Source organism: Zingiber officinale, chromosome 2A (assembly GCF_018446385.1).
Source record: "Zingiber officinale cultivar Zhangliang chromosome 2A, Zo_v1.1, whole genome shotgun sequence".
Classification (NCBI taxonomy): Eukaryota; Viridiplantae; Streptophyta; class Magnoliopsida; order Zingiberales; family Zingiberaceae; genus Zingiber; species Zingiber officinale.
Window position 1 is genome coordinate 103313420 of NC_055988.1, and position 18846 is coordinate 103332265.

The window sequence follows — 18846 nt, forward strand, 5'->3', positions numbered from 1 at the left end:
TGGACGAGATGCTAACACCAAGCAGAATGACTAGGACGAAGGATTACAACCCTTAATTTATTTATGGTATGACCTTTGAGTGTGCTCCTCATAATTGATTACCAAACTAAATAATAAATAGGGCGAGATGATGTCGAGCGTAATAACCAGGCCGATTAATAAAATGAACCCCTTATACTTAAAACTTGTGGGGGAATTTTAAGAGTCCAAAATGTAAAGGTGTACGACCATACTCGCTTATAATCCGGTTGATGGCTCAGGAGTCTAGGACTAACCCGATCGGAGACTTGGGGGCTTAAAATTTATAGGCACGAGAGTATGCTTGCTTATAACCCTGCCGGTGGCTCGAGAGTCTGGGACTAACCCGATCGGAGACTCAGGGGTTTATAACTTGAAGGCGCGAGAGCATGCTCACTTATAACCAGGCCGATGACTCAAGAGTCTGGGACAAATCTGATCAGAGACTCGGGGGCTTAGAATTTGTAGGCACGAGAGCATGCTTGTTTATAACCTGACCGGTGGCTCGGGAGTATGGGACTAACCTGATCGGAGTCTCGAGGGCTTAGAACTTGAAGGTGCGAGAGCATGTTCGTTTATAACCCGGTCGATGGCTTGGAAGTCTGGGATGAATCCGATTGGAGACACGGGAGCTTAGAACCTGTAGGTGCGAGAGCATACTCTTTTATAACCCGACCGATGGCTCGAGAGTCTTGGACGGACCCGATCAGAGGCTCGGGAGCTTAGAACTTGTAGATATGAGAGCATGCTCTCTTATAACCCAGTCGGTGACTCATGAGTCTAGGACTAACCCGATCGGAGACTCGGGGGCTTAGAATTTGAAGGCGTGAGAGCATGCTCGCTTATAACTCAGCCAGTGGCTCAGGAGTCTGTAACTAACCCGATCAGAGACTCGGAGGCTTAGAATTTGTAGGCATGAGAGCATGCTCGCTTATAATCCAGCCAATGGCTCAGGAGTCTGGGACTAACCCAATCAAAGACTCAGGAGCTTAGAACTTGTATGTGCAAGAGCATGCTCGCTTATAATCCGGCCAGTGGCTCAGGAGTCTGGGACTAACCCAATCAGAGACTCGGGGGCTTAGAACTTGTAGTCACGAGAATATGCTCGCTTATAACCAGGTCAGTGGCTCAGGAGTCTGGGACTAACTTGATCGGAGACTCGGGGCATTAGAACTTGAAGAAATTCTTAGATAAATTTGCCTGTATTCTCATTAAGTGTAAAAAGTTTACATAATACACAAGTAAATTACAAGTGTACTTTTCAAACCTTATAAGGCTGTAGATGATTTGCGCTACAGGGCCGGTCCAACCTTTTGCCTTCTGTATCTTCGAGATAATAGGAGCCTGAGGCAAGCTTTTGCACCACTTTGTATGGTCCTCTCCAATGTGATTCCAGCTTGTTAACATCCCTAACCGGCTTGACCTTCTTCTAGATCAGATCACCAACCTAAAAACTATCGGGGGATAACTCCTTTATTATATGTTTGCTTCATCATTTGACGGTATGCCGTTAGCCGAGTTGTCGTCTTGTCACTGACTTCTTCTATCAGATCAAGCTCCATAAGATGCCGGCCAACATTATCTTTATCATACAACCACCTTTGATCAGATTCCACGTTGATCTTGACCAGAGCCACTGCTTCACCACTATAAATTCGGTGAAAAGGGTTATATCTGTCGCTTCTCGAGGGGTTGTACGATATGCCCACAATATACTAGGTAGCTCATCGACCAGCTTCCTCCGACATGGTCCAATTTAGTTTTGAGGACTTTGATGATCTCTCTATTTATCACTTATGTCTGACCATTACTCTAGGTATAAGACACAGATGTGAAGGCCTGGATGATACCATAGGTTGAACACTACTCCTGAATTTTTCTTCTCTCAAATTGTCTTCCATTATCTGAAACTAGTTTATGCGGAATTCAGAATATGCAAATAATATGCTGCCATATGAATTTGATAACTATCTGTTCGGGTATCTTAGCTAATAGCTTGACCTTAGCCATTTAGAGAAATAGTCCATTGTCACTAACAAGAATTTTTTCTAGGAAGGCGTTAAGTGAAAAGACTCTACTATATCCATACCCCACTGATCGAATGGACAGGAGACAATGAAAGTTTTTAACAACTTCGTGGGGCTGATGTGGGATGTCCTGGTTCTTCTGGTAGGATAAGCAGGTTCTTACTAATTGAGCTACATCAGCTTGTAAGGTAGACCAAAAATATCCATCCAGTAATACTTTTCAAGCAAGAGACTGACTACTGGCATGACTTCCACAAGAACCTTGATGCACCTCCTGTAAAATGTATTACACGCCATCCGGTCCGACACACTTAGTAAAGGACATGAGAAGGCTCATTTATAATCATAGTGAATCGACCAACCCTTTTCTTAATCATACATATCTGCTCTCCCTCGGCCGATAGAATCCCCTGCTGTAGAAACAAGATGATCAGTGTTCTCCAGTCACTCTGCCATTCAAGGTCGGCTTGTCGTTCAGTGCGAGCTATTAGTAGTGTCTGTTTTACAAGTTTATCTAGGGTCCATGGAACTATAGAGGAAGCTAATTTGACCAAATCATTGATAGATCGTTTGAAGCGATAGAGGGGGGGGGGGTGAATATCGCGCTTTTAAAACTATTCTTTTCTTTCAAATCAAAGTCATACACAGCAGAAAGTAAATAGAGACAGAGACAGTTTGTTTACTTCGTTCGGAGCCTAGCTCGACTCCTACTCGAAGGCTCGCGGTCCTTGACCACACCGGTGAGCAAACCACTATAACTCTTCTTTCCGAAATTCTTCGGAAAGAAGCAGATCGTACAATGGAGCAAGATAGTAACACCCTACTATCTTGCTTAAATGAAATACAAATACAAGCTTAAAATAAATTTTACCGACAACTTAAAATGAAAATATAGCTTAGGTCGGCACTTCCGGATGGTGTAGCTTGCTGCACGGATGAGGACAAGTTGGTTGCAGAGCAGGAATATTTTATCAGAAAGTTGTTACCCTGGCCTCTGTCTTCGAGCTTGATTTTATAGATGTACTGGAGGTTTGGTCGATCGATCCCACTGTTCGGTCGACCGAACCTGCTCCCTTCCTTTCTGGCTGAAGTTCGAAGCTGGCTCAATCTTTTGCATTTACTGGTCTTTAATGATTCGGTCGACCGAACCCCTTTTTCGGTCGACCGAACAAGCTTTTTTCTTGTTCGTTAGAATCTGTCGTGATCTTGATTTAATGCAGCTTTAAAGTTGATTGGATCGGTCGACCGATCTCTGGGTTCGGTCGACCAATCAGCCCATCTTTCCTTTGCTGCTGATCGGTGCTGATGAACTGGCTAGGCTGAGTCATCATGGTTCGGTCGACCGATCTTACGGTTCGGTCGACCGATCAGGCTTTGATCCGATTCTGGCTCAGTTCTGATCTGGACTGACTTACGTGCTAATCTTACTTGGTTCGGTCGACCGATCCAACTTAACCTGCAAGACAGTGTTAGACTAAAATAACCTGCAACACAGATGTTAGACCAAAACAACCTACAACACAGATATTAGCACAATAGTATAATAATGAGAAATAAAAGAACAATAGAACTGTTCTTGATCTCAACTTAGAAACCTTTCCGGTTTCTTCAGTTGGATCAGCGACCTAAGGTTGTTCCCTTCGGGAACCCGACCTCACTGTCGCTCCTCCAGTTTGTTTACCTCAACCTACCTGCCAAATTTTGATCATCCAGATCTAGTTTGGACTTTTCACTCAGCCTTGATCGGCTCCCCAGGACTTTTCCTTCGATCTTCGGTCCTCCAGACCTCTCGATCATTCTGCCAAGCCTCAACCCACTTGGACTTGCACCTGGGTTCCACGACCTGCTAAGATTTCTCCGCCTAGCCTCCAGCTAGGACTTTCCCGGTTGAGTAAACATCCTGCACACTCAGTGAACTTGTTAGATCATAACAAGACTTAACTTGAACCTTTGACAACATCAAAACTCAGGTTTGATTCTGGTGCAGCTTGCACCAACAATCATATGTTGTCTAATTCTCTGTCTGAGTAACTTTTTGTATAATTACTTCCTAGAATTTAGTTCTGAGTTTCTTAAATGCTTCTGCATAGAGCTTTAGCTGCTCATTATTGATCTCAAAATTACTTAATAATTGATGAGTAATTAACTGAGAATTTGAATAGATTAGAACCCGAGAAACTTCCACATGCCTGGCGGTTTGCAGGCCAGCTATCAATGCTTCGTATTCTGCTTCCTTGTTGGTAGCCTGATAATTCAGCCGAACATACAGCTACATTCTATCTTCCTGAGGTGCTTCCATAAGAATACTTATTCCACTGCCTTGCCGGGTAGAGGACACATCCATGTATATTTTCCAAGTTCCCTTAGGCTCGAGGTTTTGCACCTTTGTTAGGAAATCATCTAAAGCTTGAGCCTTGATGGCCACTCGGGGTTGATACTATATATCGTATTCACTGAGCTTAGTGGTCCACTTTATCAATATTCCTGAGGCTTCGGGGTTAACAAGTACTCGACCCAAAGTGCTATTAGTAAGTACAGATAGGGTGAGAAAGGAAATAAGAACGTAACTTTCAAACAGCTAAGACTAATCCATACGCTAATTTCTTGAGTGTGATGTAACGACACTCGGCTCTTTTTAATAAATAACTTAAAAAGTATACGGGTTGTTGGTCTTTTCCCTCTTGCCTCACTAATACTAACCAGACTACGTGCTCATTGGCTGACAAATACACTTAGAAAGGTTCACCCGCCACTGGTTTAGTAAGTATAGGCAGGGTGGACAAGTAATTCTTTAGCTCCTCAAAATCTTTGTCACAGTCGGTATCCTATTGGAATTTGGTCACTCGCGAAGTATCTTAAAAAAGGGCAAGCTTCGATCGACCGACTGAAAGATGAAGCGTGACAAGGCGGTGATCCGGCCAGTCAGTCTTTGTGCCTCATTCAGATTGCGTGGGGAGCCATGTCTCGAAGGGCTTGAACTTTGCTTGGGTTAGCTTCTATCCCTCACTCGGTCACAACATATCCCAGGAACCACCCGCTCATGGCTCTGAACAAACATTTGCTAGGATTGAGTTGTAGCCGGTATTGCCTTAGAGTCTGGCAAGTTTCTTCCACATTGGCACAACAAAGGTCGGCCGGTTGGAAGGATTTGATAAGGGTGTCATCCACATAAACTTTGATATTTTGTCTGTTTACTTCCGGAACACTTTATTCATAAGTCGTTGGTAAGTAGCACTTGCATTCTTAAGTCCCAACGACATAATATTGTAACAGTAAGCACCCTCAGCAGTTATGAAGCTAACCTTCTCCTGGTTGTCCTTGGCGAGCGGTATTTGATGGTAACTTTGATAGGCATCCAACATGCAAATTAGCTCGCATCCAGAAGTCGAATCTACTGCCTGATCAATTCTTGACAAGGGATAGTAATCCTTGGGGTAAGCTTTGTTGAGGTCTCTGAAATCGATGTAAACCCTCCATTTGTTTCCTGACTTGGACACCATGACTACATTGGCTAACCAACTCGGGAACTGCACCTCTGGAGATATATCTAGTCTCCAACTTATCTACTTTTGCTCGGATGATTTTATTCTAATACACTTCGAAGTCTCTTTTTCTCTGTTTGACCGGATGAGCTTCAGGAAAGGCATGGAGTATGTGCTCCGTGACCGTAGGAGAGACACCAGTGATCTCTTTGGGCTCCCAAGTAAAAATATCGTTGTTACGTGTTAAACACGCAACAAGCTTTGCTTTAAGTTCTTGAGGTAGGTCGACCGCTATTTGGGTAGTGGCTTCCGATTGGCCTGGTCGAATCTGAACTTCCTCTTTCTCTTCATAGACTAGAGTGGCTGGTGCCTCTCGAATGGTGTTGACTTTCATTTATTGTATCTTCCGGACGGAATTGGCCTCGGTCTTGACAATTTCTACGTAGCACTTGCGTTCTACTAGCTGATCCCTCTTGACTTCCCCCACCCGGTCGTCCATAGGAAATTTTATTTTTTGGCAAAAAGTCGAGATAATCACCTGAAATTCATTTAAGGTCGACCGCCCAAAATAACATTGTAGGATGAAGTGGCGTCCACGACTATGAAAGTCAATTGGCATGTCCTCATTAGGGGCTCCTCTCCCAAGGATATAGCCAACTTTATTTAGCCAAGTGGCTGAACTTCATTACCTGTGAACTCATATAAAGAAGTTATCATGGGTTGAAGCTCGCTTAGGTCTATTTACAACTGCTCAAATGCTTGTTTGAAGATGATATTGACTGAGTTTCCTATGTCAATAAAAGTACAATAGATGCTATAATTGACTAGAACAACCATAATTATTTAAAGTACAATAGATGCCTCCGTCGACCTCGCTCCCAACTCCCACACCTTCTCTGTCGTCCTTCCTAGTTGCACCGGTGCCGACACAGACCGCTTCGGCCACTAGGTCCACACCCTCGCTCTCCGGCATGGCGCCGCGACCCTGTCTATGTTGCCAGTGCCTTGACCGACATGTACGTGAAGTGCGGCCGCGTCATGGATTTTCTGAAAGGTGTTCGACAAAATGGCTATGAGGAACCTCATCTCTTGGAACACGTTGATTGTGGGGCTTGTCCACATCAAGCTCGACTGCGATGCTATGGAGGCTTTTCACTCGTTGTTGAACGATGATGGGTCCTTGCTCGAATCAGTTGAATTTGTCCACCATGCTGAGCATGTGCTCAAATGCGTGCAGCATCAGATTTGGAAGAGCGATACACGACCTGACGGTTAAGCTTGAGTCGTCTTTGGCCTATGTGAGGAACTCACTCATTGACATGTACTGCAAATGTGGGTGCTTGGAAGAAGCTGAAAAGGTGTTTGACAGATTCTCCACAGAGATGTTGTGACTTGGAATGTTATGATGATGGGTTGGATCGAAAGTGATTGCTCCGAAGATGCTTATGGTTATTTTGTACATATAATGGGATAGGGAGTTTTCCCAAATGAAACCTCCTTTTTTACCTTACCCCAAGTTTTGTCCATGCTAGATATAGTGGGAGAGGGAATTTTCCCAGCTGAAACCTCCTTCTACCTTACTCTAATCTTTGGCCATGCTAGTTTCATGGGGTCAGGGTGTTGCAGTCCATTCCTTGACAGTGAAAATAGCATGCGCCCAAAACCAATGTGATGGGAGCTTCTTGATCACCATGTATGCAAAATGCGGTAGGAAGATGCATATCAGACCTTCAATGAGGCAAAGGACCAGTTAAATGTGGTCCGCTTGGACATCCATGATAACTGCTTTCCAACAACATGGGCATGGATACAAAAGTGATCAAATTGTTTGATGAAATGGTGGATTTAGGGATCGACCTAAGACTACATCACATTTGTAAGTGTTCTGTCAGCTTGCAGCCACAATGAACTTGTTGATGAGGGGTTCAAGTACTATGCTTCCATGGTAGACTTGCTTGCAATCCATTGATGCAATGCCAATATAGCCTGATTCATCTGTGTGGGGTGCTTTGCTTGCAGTTTGTAGGAAATTTAGGAACTTAGAGCTCGGCAGCAAAGTGACACAAAAGCTCTTCAGGAACGAACCCCATAACTCTGGCAACTATGCCAATTAATTTTGCTCGCAGCTTGTAGGAAGTTTGTATCAAGTATTTAATTTATACCAATTAATTTTAAAGATGATAATTCAATCCGTCTTAAATTTTTCATTGAATATTAATTTAAATTAGAAAGTATTTCCAACAAATAACTCATCCGCCTAACATTATTAAGTCAATCATTTATTAAAAAAAATTCATACATTAATTCATCTAGAAGCACTCAAAATTAAATATAGATAATAATATCTATTAGTAACCATTATTATTAGGCTGTCTGGAAAAGATTTATATGGAACAGTATGATTGTAAAGCACATGATTAGGCTCCTAAAATATTATTAATTGCGCACTGAAAATTTTAGAAACGTACTCATGGCCATATTAAATTATTTGGACTTATATAATTCGGTTAAACATGTAATGGAGTCGTCTGACCAAGACCTACCTTTGTTAGTTTGTTAGATATATATACACAAACCAAGAAAATCCCAATGACCACTGAGAAATCTCACTATAAAACTGGAGTCGTCCCATCATTAATTAATCGTTTCAAACATTATATTTTGTCTTTTGAATATAATTAAATTGATAATACTAATACAAAATTTCCATGTCATTTAGTAGGGCTCTTTTTCAAGAAACCCCTCCAAAAATAAGCGTATGCTGCTTTAAGTGACGAACACACGGTGTTCTTTAGTAAAAGGCGAAAGAATAATTCGCTCTGTATTCACCACGCAGCTGCGTGAATTTTCACAATAGGATTGGCACCAATTTAAAATGTTTCTCGAAAGAAGCAGCAACAACTACGGACGATGTGGGACTAAAAACTAGCTAAACTTCAGTCAATCGGCATGACCATAACAAGCCTAATGGACCTTCAACGCTGCGACCATATGGCTCTCCTCAGATCCGCCTCCCTCTTGTGCCCTTCGCACACTTCCCTTCCTTTGCTACTCGACGGCCTCCTCAACGCGCGTCTCTTCCTCCCTCACCCAATAACCGAAACCAAACGCCCATGTTTACCTTCGCCGCAAAACCCTAGCTCGCTCGCAAATCCCAGCATTCCCAGTCCCTTGCCGCCGCCATGTGATGACAAGAGGAAGTTGATCCCTCGCCCAATAACGCAAACCAAACGCCCATTTTTACCTTCGCCGCAAAACCCTAGCTAGCTCGCAAATCCCAGCATTCCCAGTCCCCTCCCGCCGCCATCTGATGACAAGACGAAGTTGATGGAGCTTGAGAACAGGCTCTTGGAATAATAGAAGTCTGAAATAAGAGAAAGGTTTATTTTTTTTGAAAATCGATGAAGAAATCTGGAAATTTTCCAGTAGAGTTTGCTGGATCAGGGAGTAATCAAAGCATGGCAAAGGAAACACTACAAAAATAAAACATAGATTTAGCGGCTAAAACAATTTTACATAAATCAACAACAAAAATAGTGACGAAAAAAAAGAAATCGTTGCAAAAAAAAAGTAACAATATTAAAAAAAATCATTGTAAAAATAGCAAGAAAAAAAAAACTTTCCTCGGAAAATATATGGCTAACAATTATTATCGTAAATTAATGACGAATTTCGTCGTAAAATTTATGATGAATTTTTTATTCATTACAAAATTTATAACGAATTTAAAATTCATTGCAAATTTAACAAAGAATTTATATAGGCGACTATTTTACAACCCAAATGTATTTTGGACGCTAAATTTAGAATTATCACAAAATTTAGGATAAATTTCATCTTAATTCCTAAATTTTACAACAAATTCAATATTCGTTGTAAAATTTGCAATAAATTAAAAATTCATAGCTCATTTTACAACAAATTTAAAATGTCATAAATTTAGCGACTAAAAAAATTCGATCGCTATTTTGCAATCAAAATTTGCGATGAATTTTAAATTCGTTGAAAAATTTATCACAAATGTAGAGATCGAAATTTATAACGGTACTGTTTTACGACTGAAATTTAATCCAGTCACTATTCTAGTGGCTGAAACTTATTTCCGTCACTAAATTTGTGATAAATTCAAAATTTGTCACAAAATTTAAGATAAATTTCAACTCCATTCCTAAATTTTACAATAAATTCAATATTCATCTCAAAATTTACAACGGATTAAAAATTCATTGCCAATTTTACAACAAATTTAAAATTCATTGCAAATTTAGTGACAGAAAAAAAATTAGTCACTATCTTGCGATCGAAATTTACGATGAATTCTAAAATTGTCACTAAATTTAAGGATTCCCCTAAAATCCTACCCTAACCCTAAAATCATGATCTCTGATTCTCCTACACGCGACATCGGCCTGATCTAGGTGCGGCGATCTCCAATTCTCTCCAGCACGGGAAGCACACAACATAAGCTCCTCTCTCTCCCCTCTCCTTTTCCCTCCCCTCTCCGACCTAGCATGGCGAGGTGCAACAGTCACCTTCTCAACCATGCCGCTGAGGTCGAGCGTGACCTCAAGCGCCGCTGCAGCTTGGCCGCAACCTCAACAACCACCTCAACCTGGCCATGAGGCTGACCACAACCTCCCTCCCTGGCCGTGAGCTCAACCCAACCGCTACCTCCCTCCCTGGTCATGAGGTCAGTCCAACCACAAGCTCAGCCCTAGTCGTGAGCTCATCTGACCGTGAGCTCAGTCCCAACTGCGAGCTCAACCTCAGCCATGAGCTTGGCTGACCGCAAACTCATTCCTGGTCGTGAGCTCGGTTGACCGTGGGATAAACCCTGTTCAGGTGGTTGGGCCACTATTTGGATGCACACACAATCTTGGAAGAGTGATCGAACATGCTTTGAGGCCACTGTTTTTTGTGATATTCATTTAGTTTACCAAAAATATTTATTTGTGCACCCTTATATTTGATTGTTGACTTCGTAATATTATATTATTTGTGCATATCTTTATGAACTTAAAATATTTGGAGACACTCGTCTTTGTTCACTTAATTTAGGTATATCTACAACAATAGTTATTTATTGATAGTGGATGTTCATTGACTTTAGATGTATCTACACTTGCTACTTTAATATTACTTATTGATTCGGTGGTAAGGACGGGGGACCCTCACGGGCGGAGGGTCAAAGACACGTGGAGGTCAACCCCAAGTTCGCGCCGAACGAAGGATGCCGGGCCGAATGGAAGGATGCCGGATCGAACGGAAGCATGCCGGGCCGAACGGAAGGATGCCCTGCCGAACGAAGGATGCCGGGCCAAACGGAAGGATGCCGGGCCGGACAGAAGACAACCCGACCATGGGCGGGTTTCCGACGCTCATAGTGAAAAGGGTCACCTGGCCGAGCGGATAGCCCGCTCGGCCGAAGCATAAAGCATCGTTGCTGTGGAACATTCTCAGCCGAGCACCCGGTCGGACCTATGCCTGCCGAGCGGCTGGCCGCTCGGCGCGGGAACAGAAGAGACAAAAGGACAAAGAAAACATAAGGGGAACATCTCCTGACAGCGGGTATGTTCAACGACCAGGCCATACGCAAGATCTTACAACAGAGGATCCCGCTGTCCCATCATAGATGTGCTTGGACTGTAGCAGTATGGTGTCAGGTAAGTTCTTCTGACAAGCCAATACCGAGGTATGGACAGAAGGCACGTATGCACCTCGGTATGTATGCCCGAGCCTCTTCACAGCTCTATATAAAGGGTCCTCACCCTTCGCCGGAGGTACGCGTTCTTTGATATTCGGAGCCACCTTTTTGCTGTCCACTTGCCTGACTTGAGCGTCGGAGGGTCGTCGCCGGGAACCCCTTCCCGGTCCGACTTCTTTGCAGGTTCGTCGGAGCTCCGTGTGACCGGTCGGGGATCTACATCAGCAACGAGGAGAGCGCCACGTGCCCAGCGTCCATTGATTCAGCGTTCGGACAGGATCAATTTGGCGCCGTCTGTGGGAACGCTCCTGCATCCGACCGGAAGTAATGGACGAAGCTGGACGACAGCACTCGGTGATGCTCTCCACAGAGGAGCTCGACGCTCTAATCGAGACAAGAGCAGCTAAGCTTGTGGAGCAACAGAAATAGAAGGCGCAAGCCGAGCGGATGGAGCAACAAGCGACGTCAGAGTCAGGAGGCCAAGCGGAAGCCGAGTTTCGACCGGAGAACATCTCACCAAGGGGCCGAGATAACGATCCGATCGACATTCAAGGGGAAGCGCACCAGGTGGGGCGAAAGGTGTGGCAAATGTAATATATGATATATTCTTTCCGTTCGGCTTTATACTTGAAATGCAGGAATAAAAGATATTAGAACAAAGCAAAGGCATGATTTTGGCGGACCGAGTGGGTAGCTACAATCATGCATTATGAAGACCCCGCGCCGTTCGGCCGGGAATATAAATTATCCGAGCCAAATGCTCGAATGCGAAGAGAGTCGGACCGGCGACTATAAACCCTCCGGCCGGAAGACCGTCGAGCTCCGACGTTAAATATCGAGAGTCGGACCAGCAACTATAAACCCTCCGGCCGGAAGACCATCGAGCTCCGACGTTAAAAATCGAGAGTCGAGCCGACGACTATAAACCCTCTGAGCGGAAGACCGTCGAGCTCCGACGTTAAAAATCGAGAGTCGAGCCGGCGACTATAAATCATCCGAGCGGAAGACCGTCGAGCTCCAACGTTAAAAATCGAGAGACGAACCGGCGTCTATAAACCCTCTGGCCGGAAGACCGTCGAGCTCAGACGTTAAAAATCGAGAGTCGAGCCGGCGACTATAAATCATCCGAGCGGAAGACCGTCGAGCTCCGACGTTAAAAATTGAGAGTCGATCCAGCGACTATAAATCATCCAAGCGGAAGACCGTCGAGCTCTAACGTTAAAAATCAGAGACGAACCGGCGTCTATAAACCCTCCGGCCGGAAGACTGTCGAGCTCCGACGTTAAAAATCGAGAGTCGAGTCGGCGACTATAAACCCTCCGAGTGAAAGACCGTCGAGCTCCGACGTTAAAAATCGAGAGTCAAGCCGGCGACTATAAATCATCCGAGCGGAAGACCGTCGAGCTCCGACGTTAAAAATCGAGAGACGAACCGTCCTATAAACCCTCCTACGAAACCGTCGAGCTCGGCGTTAAAATCGAGTCGGCCACGACTATAAATCATCCGGCGAAGACCGTCGAGCTCCGACATTAAAAATCGAGTCGAGCCGGCGATATAAATCATCCGAGGGGAAGACCGCCGAGCTCCGACGTTAAAATCGAGAGTCGAGCCGATTATAAATCATCCGAGCGGAAGACCGCGTCGAGCTCCAACGTTAAAAATCGAGAGTCGAGGCGACTATAAATCATCCGGATGGAAGATCCCGAGCTTGAAGATTAAAATCGAGTCGTGGCGACTATAAACCCTCCGGCTGGAAGATTGTCGAGCTCCGACGTTAAAAATCGAGTCGCGCCGGCGACTAGAAACCCTCCGGCCGGAAGACCGTCGAGCTCCGACGTTAAATATAGAGAGTCGGACCGGCGACTATAAACCCTCCGGCCGGAAGTAATGCTGTTTAGCGGTAATTCCAGTTAAAGCCATGCATGTATTCAATTAAGCGAGTCCGGCGGACCAAGTGTGCAAGCGGGCGGGTTACCAAGAGTACCCCGTAAACATCTTACGAAAATCCCATTTGCGAAACGAGATATATTCAGCCGAGCGGACTAGCTATACAAAACACTTCGTGAGAAATCCCTTGCAAAACGCAAGAGAGGTGGGATGAGAGGCGATTAACGAGGAGAAGCGGAGGATGGTTTCTTGGATGCGCCGCTCGACACTACGCGCGTCCAGTCAGTCGGACTATGCGCCTCCTTCGACTAGACTTGAAGGGGAGGCATGTGATCCGGTGGTAAGGACGGGGGACCCTCATGGGCGGAGGGTCAAGGACACGTGGAGGTCAACCCCAAGTTCGCGCCGAACGAAGGATGCCGGGCCGAACGGAAGGATGCCGGGCCGAACGGAAGGATGCCGGGCCGAACGGAAGGATGCCCTGCCGAACGGAAGGATGCCGGCCGAACGGAAGACAACCCGACCATGGGCGGGTTTCCGACGCTCATAGTGAAAAGGGTCACCTGGCCGAGCTGATAGCCCGCTTGGTCGAAGCATAAAGCATCGTTGTTGTGGAACACTCTCAGCCGAGCACCCGGTCGGACCGATACCTACGCCCGGTCGGACCTATGCCTGCCGAGCGGTTGGTCGCTCGGCGCAGGAACAGAAGAGACAAAAGGACAAAGGAAACATCGGGGGAACATCTCCTGACAGCGGGTATGTTCAACGACCAGGCCATACGCAAGATCTTACAACAGAGGATCCCGCTATCCCATCATAGATGTGCTCAGACTGTAGCAGTATGATGTCAGGTAAGCTCTTCTGACAAGCCCATACCGAGGTATGGACAGAGGACACGTATGCACCTCGGTATGTGTGCCCGAGCCTCTTCACAGCTCTATATAAAGGGTCCTCACCCTTCGCCGGAGGTACGCGTTCTTTGATATTCGGAGCCACCTCTTTGCTGTCCACTTGCCTGACTTGAGCGTCGGAGGGTCGTCGCTGGGAACTCCTTCCCGGCCCGACTTCTTTGCAGGTTCACCGGAGCTCCGTGTGACCGGTCGGGGATCTGCGTCAACAACGAGGAGAGCGCCACGTGCCCAGCGTCCGTTGATTCAGCGTTCGGACAGGATCACTTATTATTATATCAATTTAGCAACAATTAATTAAGTTACTATTGTTGATGAGGTATTAGCTTTTATTTATATTAGATCAGAGTTCATATTTAAATAATTTTAAATTTAGAAATAGGAAAAATACAAAAAGAAAGGAGTGGGATGTATAAGAAAAACTTACCTAAACGTCACGGTTTAACTGATGAGTTTATTATTAGGTTGGAATAATTTTTTACTTTTTTTTTTGAAATGATGTTGAGTTCATGGATAAGAAAAAGTTGAGGTGTTTGAGTTGAATAAGTTAAGGTGTTTGCATGCTAAACCCTGTTCGGGTGGTTGGGCCACGTACGACCCTGTTTGTGATGGATCGAAAGCGCTAGAGGGGGGGGGTGAATAGCGCTCGTGGCTATTTTATACGTTTATCGAAGTCGTAAAACACTCGAGTAAAAATGCAGCGGAAATGAAAGAAACACAAGCAGATGAACACAGTGGATTTACTTCGTTCGGAGCCTTGATCGACTCCTACTCGAAGGCCTGCGATCCTTGATCGCTTCCGGTGGGCAACAACTATAATTCGTAAAAGTTACAATCTGAATTACAATTAAAGCAATAAGTAAACTAATACTGACAACAACAGATCGAAGAGTCTGAGCTTTGGGTTGTCGACGTCGAGTAGTAGCACTTCAAGGTCGTCTCGTATGCAGCACTTCACAAAAGAAAGCTTAGAAGATTGTTGTTCTTGAAGCTGCACCTCAACCCTCCTTTTATATGAGGTTCAGGACGCCTGGATCCTTTCCGGGCGCCTGGAGTGTGACGTGGCCAACCAACCGGGATGCTCCACGTGGCGAAGTCGCGGCAGGGATAAACTTTGGTCCCGGGCGCCCGGACCTCCGGGCGCCCGGATCCATCCCGGGCGCCCGGACCTTCCTTTTTCCAGCAGGTTCTTCACCTGCAAAACAAGGTTAGTCCGAGCAAAATACCCTGCAAGACAGCGTTAGAATCTGATAAAACATAGTAAAGAATAAACGACAGTCTTCGGACTGTCCGGGTCTGACTTCGGATTTCCTAACCGGAAACCCTAGGTCGACCCGACGCCTACTGTTCCCTCTACGGGGAACGCGTCCTCACCTACTCCTCTTAGGAGAGATTACCTGATGCCAGTCCGGTCCTCCATACCGACTGGACTTTCCGCCTAGGGTTACCACCCCCTAGGACCTAGGGTTACCGCCCCCTAGGGTTTTTCTCCACCTAGGGTTACCGCCCCCTAGGACCTAAGGTTACCGCCCCTTAGGGTTTTCCCTCACCTAGGGTTACCGCCCCCTAGGACCTAAGGTTACCACCCCTTAGGATTTTCCCTTTGCCTAACCGCAGCTAGGACTTTCCTGAAACACTCATTCAAACATGTTAGATCACACACTAACTTAAATTTGAATCCTTTGCCATTATCAAAACTAAGGTTCGATCGTCGGATGCTTCCGCACCAACAATCTCCCCCGTTTTGATAATGACAACCGAAATTCAATGTTAAGTAAAAAATATGCAGTTATATATAAGCACAAGAAACAAGATAGGCGTGATAGCAAAATAAGCATAAACATTGCTCCCCCTTAATACAAGCTCCCTTTAAAATAATTTCTCTACTCTTTCTTTGAATTTGAATTTCTATTTTTATTCCTTTCTTTGAATTTCTCTACTCTCCCCCTTTGCCATATATCAAAAATAAGCTAGTTTTGAAAAAAAGCTTGACTTTTCAATTTCTTAAACAAAATTTTCAACTTCAGAAAATTTTCAAACTAAATTTTCAAATTTAGAAATTTTATAGCAAGATTCTCAACTTCAAAAATTTTCAAACAAAATTTTCAAATTTAGAAATTTTCTAACAAGATTTTCAATTTCAACAATTTTCTTGAAGGAAAATAATCAGGTTTAAAGAAAATTTCCAAGGAAAAAAAAATTTTAAAATTTTAAATAATACTGGTTTAGAAATTTTTAACTTAAAAGTAATACTTGAAAGTTTTAAATTTGGAGAAGATTTTTGAGAAAGCTGCTTAAGGAATGTTTTTGAAATGTATTTCAAAAATACTTAAGGCAAGGGAGAAGCGATAACCTTATTTCTTAACAGCTTGTTATTAAGTTTTAGTAAGGTATCAGAGCCCTAAAGTCCAAGCATGAGTAAAGATTTGTTTTGATCAGATATCAAATTCCTTAAGTACAGACATGCTTAAACTTATTATTTCCTTCACCAACTGTCTAACCGTTTAGCTACTTGCTGATTGCCTAGAGGGCAACAGTGTTCACTTGGTTAGTCAAGTCAAGTCAATTGATCCAGTTAGATTTGACTAAGGCTAGAAGACTTGATTTGATTACTGTTAAGCACATATTTAACGCCCAGACTCACATTGATGCACAGAAATAAGCATTCTTGAGTCCAGGCTGTACCCTATGCATCTCACACCTTTCTATGTTTTACAAACACAATCAAGGTGAATCTAGGTGTTTGTGAGATGCTCTGGCTGAGTCCTGGGGGAACATGATTTCTAGGGGGAGATCCTAGGCTAAATCCAACTTTTGAAAGTCTAGTAAAGTAGGGATTTTGGAAAATCAGTTTTGCCTAGAAGTTATAAAAAAATGTGACTAAAAGACTAATATATTAGATTAAGGTATAGTCAATCAAGCCTGAAGTAAATCAATCTATCAGATTCAAAAGTCGACATAGATAAAAGAGTCATAATAGAACTGCTACAAGCTGTACTAGAGTCATAATAGAGCTACAGTAGAAGCTACTGAGATGATGAGGGAGGTGGTCCGGAACCCAACGACCGGAGTAGTGTCAGGAGCTCAGTGTGACGAGCCCGATCGTCTTCTCGTAGATCTCGGCGCAGGTCAGAGAGCTCCTGACGTACGTCTCGTCGTAAGTCGGAGACCTCCTGTCGGACCGCTCGTCGAAGATCGGAGACCTCTCGCCGCATGGACTGATGAAACTCGGAGCTCTCGTGCTGGAGACTCGACATAGCCCTCTCTAGTCTGGAGACTCGATCAGCGAGAGTGCGGGGAGCTGGGTGTGGTGCTCGAGGTGGTGGTGGGGCAGGAGCAGCCTCCTAAGGAAATAGTGCTAACATGAACTCATCATGCTCTGCCTCCTCCACCTGCTGGTGCTGTGCCCCCCTACGCCAGGACATGGTACCCTCATCGTCTATATGGATATTTGCTAGGGAAAAGTTCCTAGCTCCTATGATGTCAAACTCGGTCATGTGACGAATGTCACCTTCGGTGACATCAATGTGCAATGAGGACATGTAAGCTGTCAGGATGTGACAGTAAGGCATATGTACCCGTCTGCTGGTCACGTATCCAGATGCGTAAATAATAGTGGAAAAGATGTGTAGGCTGATGTCTATGTCTAACCTCAGACACATGGCATAGAGAAGGAAGGAGTGAAATGAACGCATCACCGCAATGTCGTGAGTGGTCAGCGGTAAAATACAAAGTACTAGAACCCTATAAAGGGCGTAGTCCTGAATTCTAAGGTTAAGGGACCTAAACTGGGTCTCAGTGGGATCACGTTGGTCCTCAAAGAAATACGAATAGATCGTATCGAGGGTAATATGTGAGTAGGGATCTCCAAAAGGTAGCTCCCTAGGGGGATAGCATAAAAAGGTGCAGGGTGACTCTCGTAACCCTAGAAACTCACGAATGGTAGTGGGAGATAATGCGATATCCGTGCCAGCTGCCCTAGTAGTATAGGAGTAGTCGTCTACTTTCACTAGGTTGTTGTAAAATTCGGCACATAAACTTATGTTTACTGGGCTAGTGCACTCAACTAGATTTCGCAACCTATAGTGGTTTATAGCCTCGGAGACTGGAATACAAGAGCGTAGAAAAAACGATCTATCTATACATTTGGTTCTAATGGCCATGTAATTTGTTGACATAAACTTAATCCTAAGTTCGTCGGTGGGAAACCTAGGGTCAATGCTAGGTGTAGAGGGCCCAGCACCAGATTTGGAACGCTTCCTAAATTTCAAATTAATATTACACTAGGAAATAAACAAGCATTATAAGAAATAAAGTTTAGGAGGGGATAAAAAATTTTACCAAGGAGCCATTGTAATAATTTTTAGAACTGACGACCTTGGTTGAGTCACGACTCCGTATCAACCGCGAAAAATTTTAACTTTGAAAGTCTTCACAAGTGAGCTAAGAAGCTTTAAGGAGGAAGACTTGGGTGCAAGGGTAGGGGGCGCCTCCTGCCCCCTATATATAAGGGAGTCCGGGCGCCCGGACCTGTTCCGGGCGCCCGGGGTCGTGTGAGGCGGGGCGCCCGGGTTCGCTGCGGGCGCCCGGGGTCTGAATACCGGGGGCGCCCGCCCCCGGTTTTTGACTTCTGTTCGTTTATTTTTTTTTAATTTTTTTTAATGTTTTAATTAACTTAAAGATGCTTAAGTAAACTTGATGTTAAACATGTTTAATTGAGAATTATTTTAAATTAATTCAATTTTGAAATTGTTTAAGTTAATTTGCTTTGAAATTTAGTTTAAGTAATTTTGGAGGAATATTTAAATTTTCTTAGTCAT

General features: G+C 44.4%; 1 non-coding gene across 1 annotated transcript; it reads right to left on the minus strand.

Annotated features, from left to right (window-relative positions):
• Positions 1-8248: 8248 nt before the first annotated feature.
• LOC122044547 lies at positions 8249-8365 on the minus strand. Its single transcript, XR_006129585.1, has one exon. It is a non-coding gene; the product is annotated as a U5 spliceosomal RNA (small nuclear RNA).
• Positions 8366-18846: the final 10481 nt, after the last annotated feature.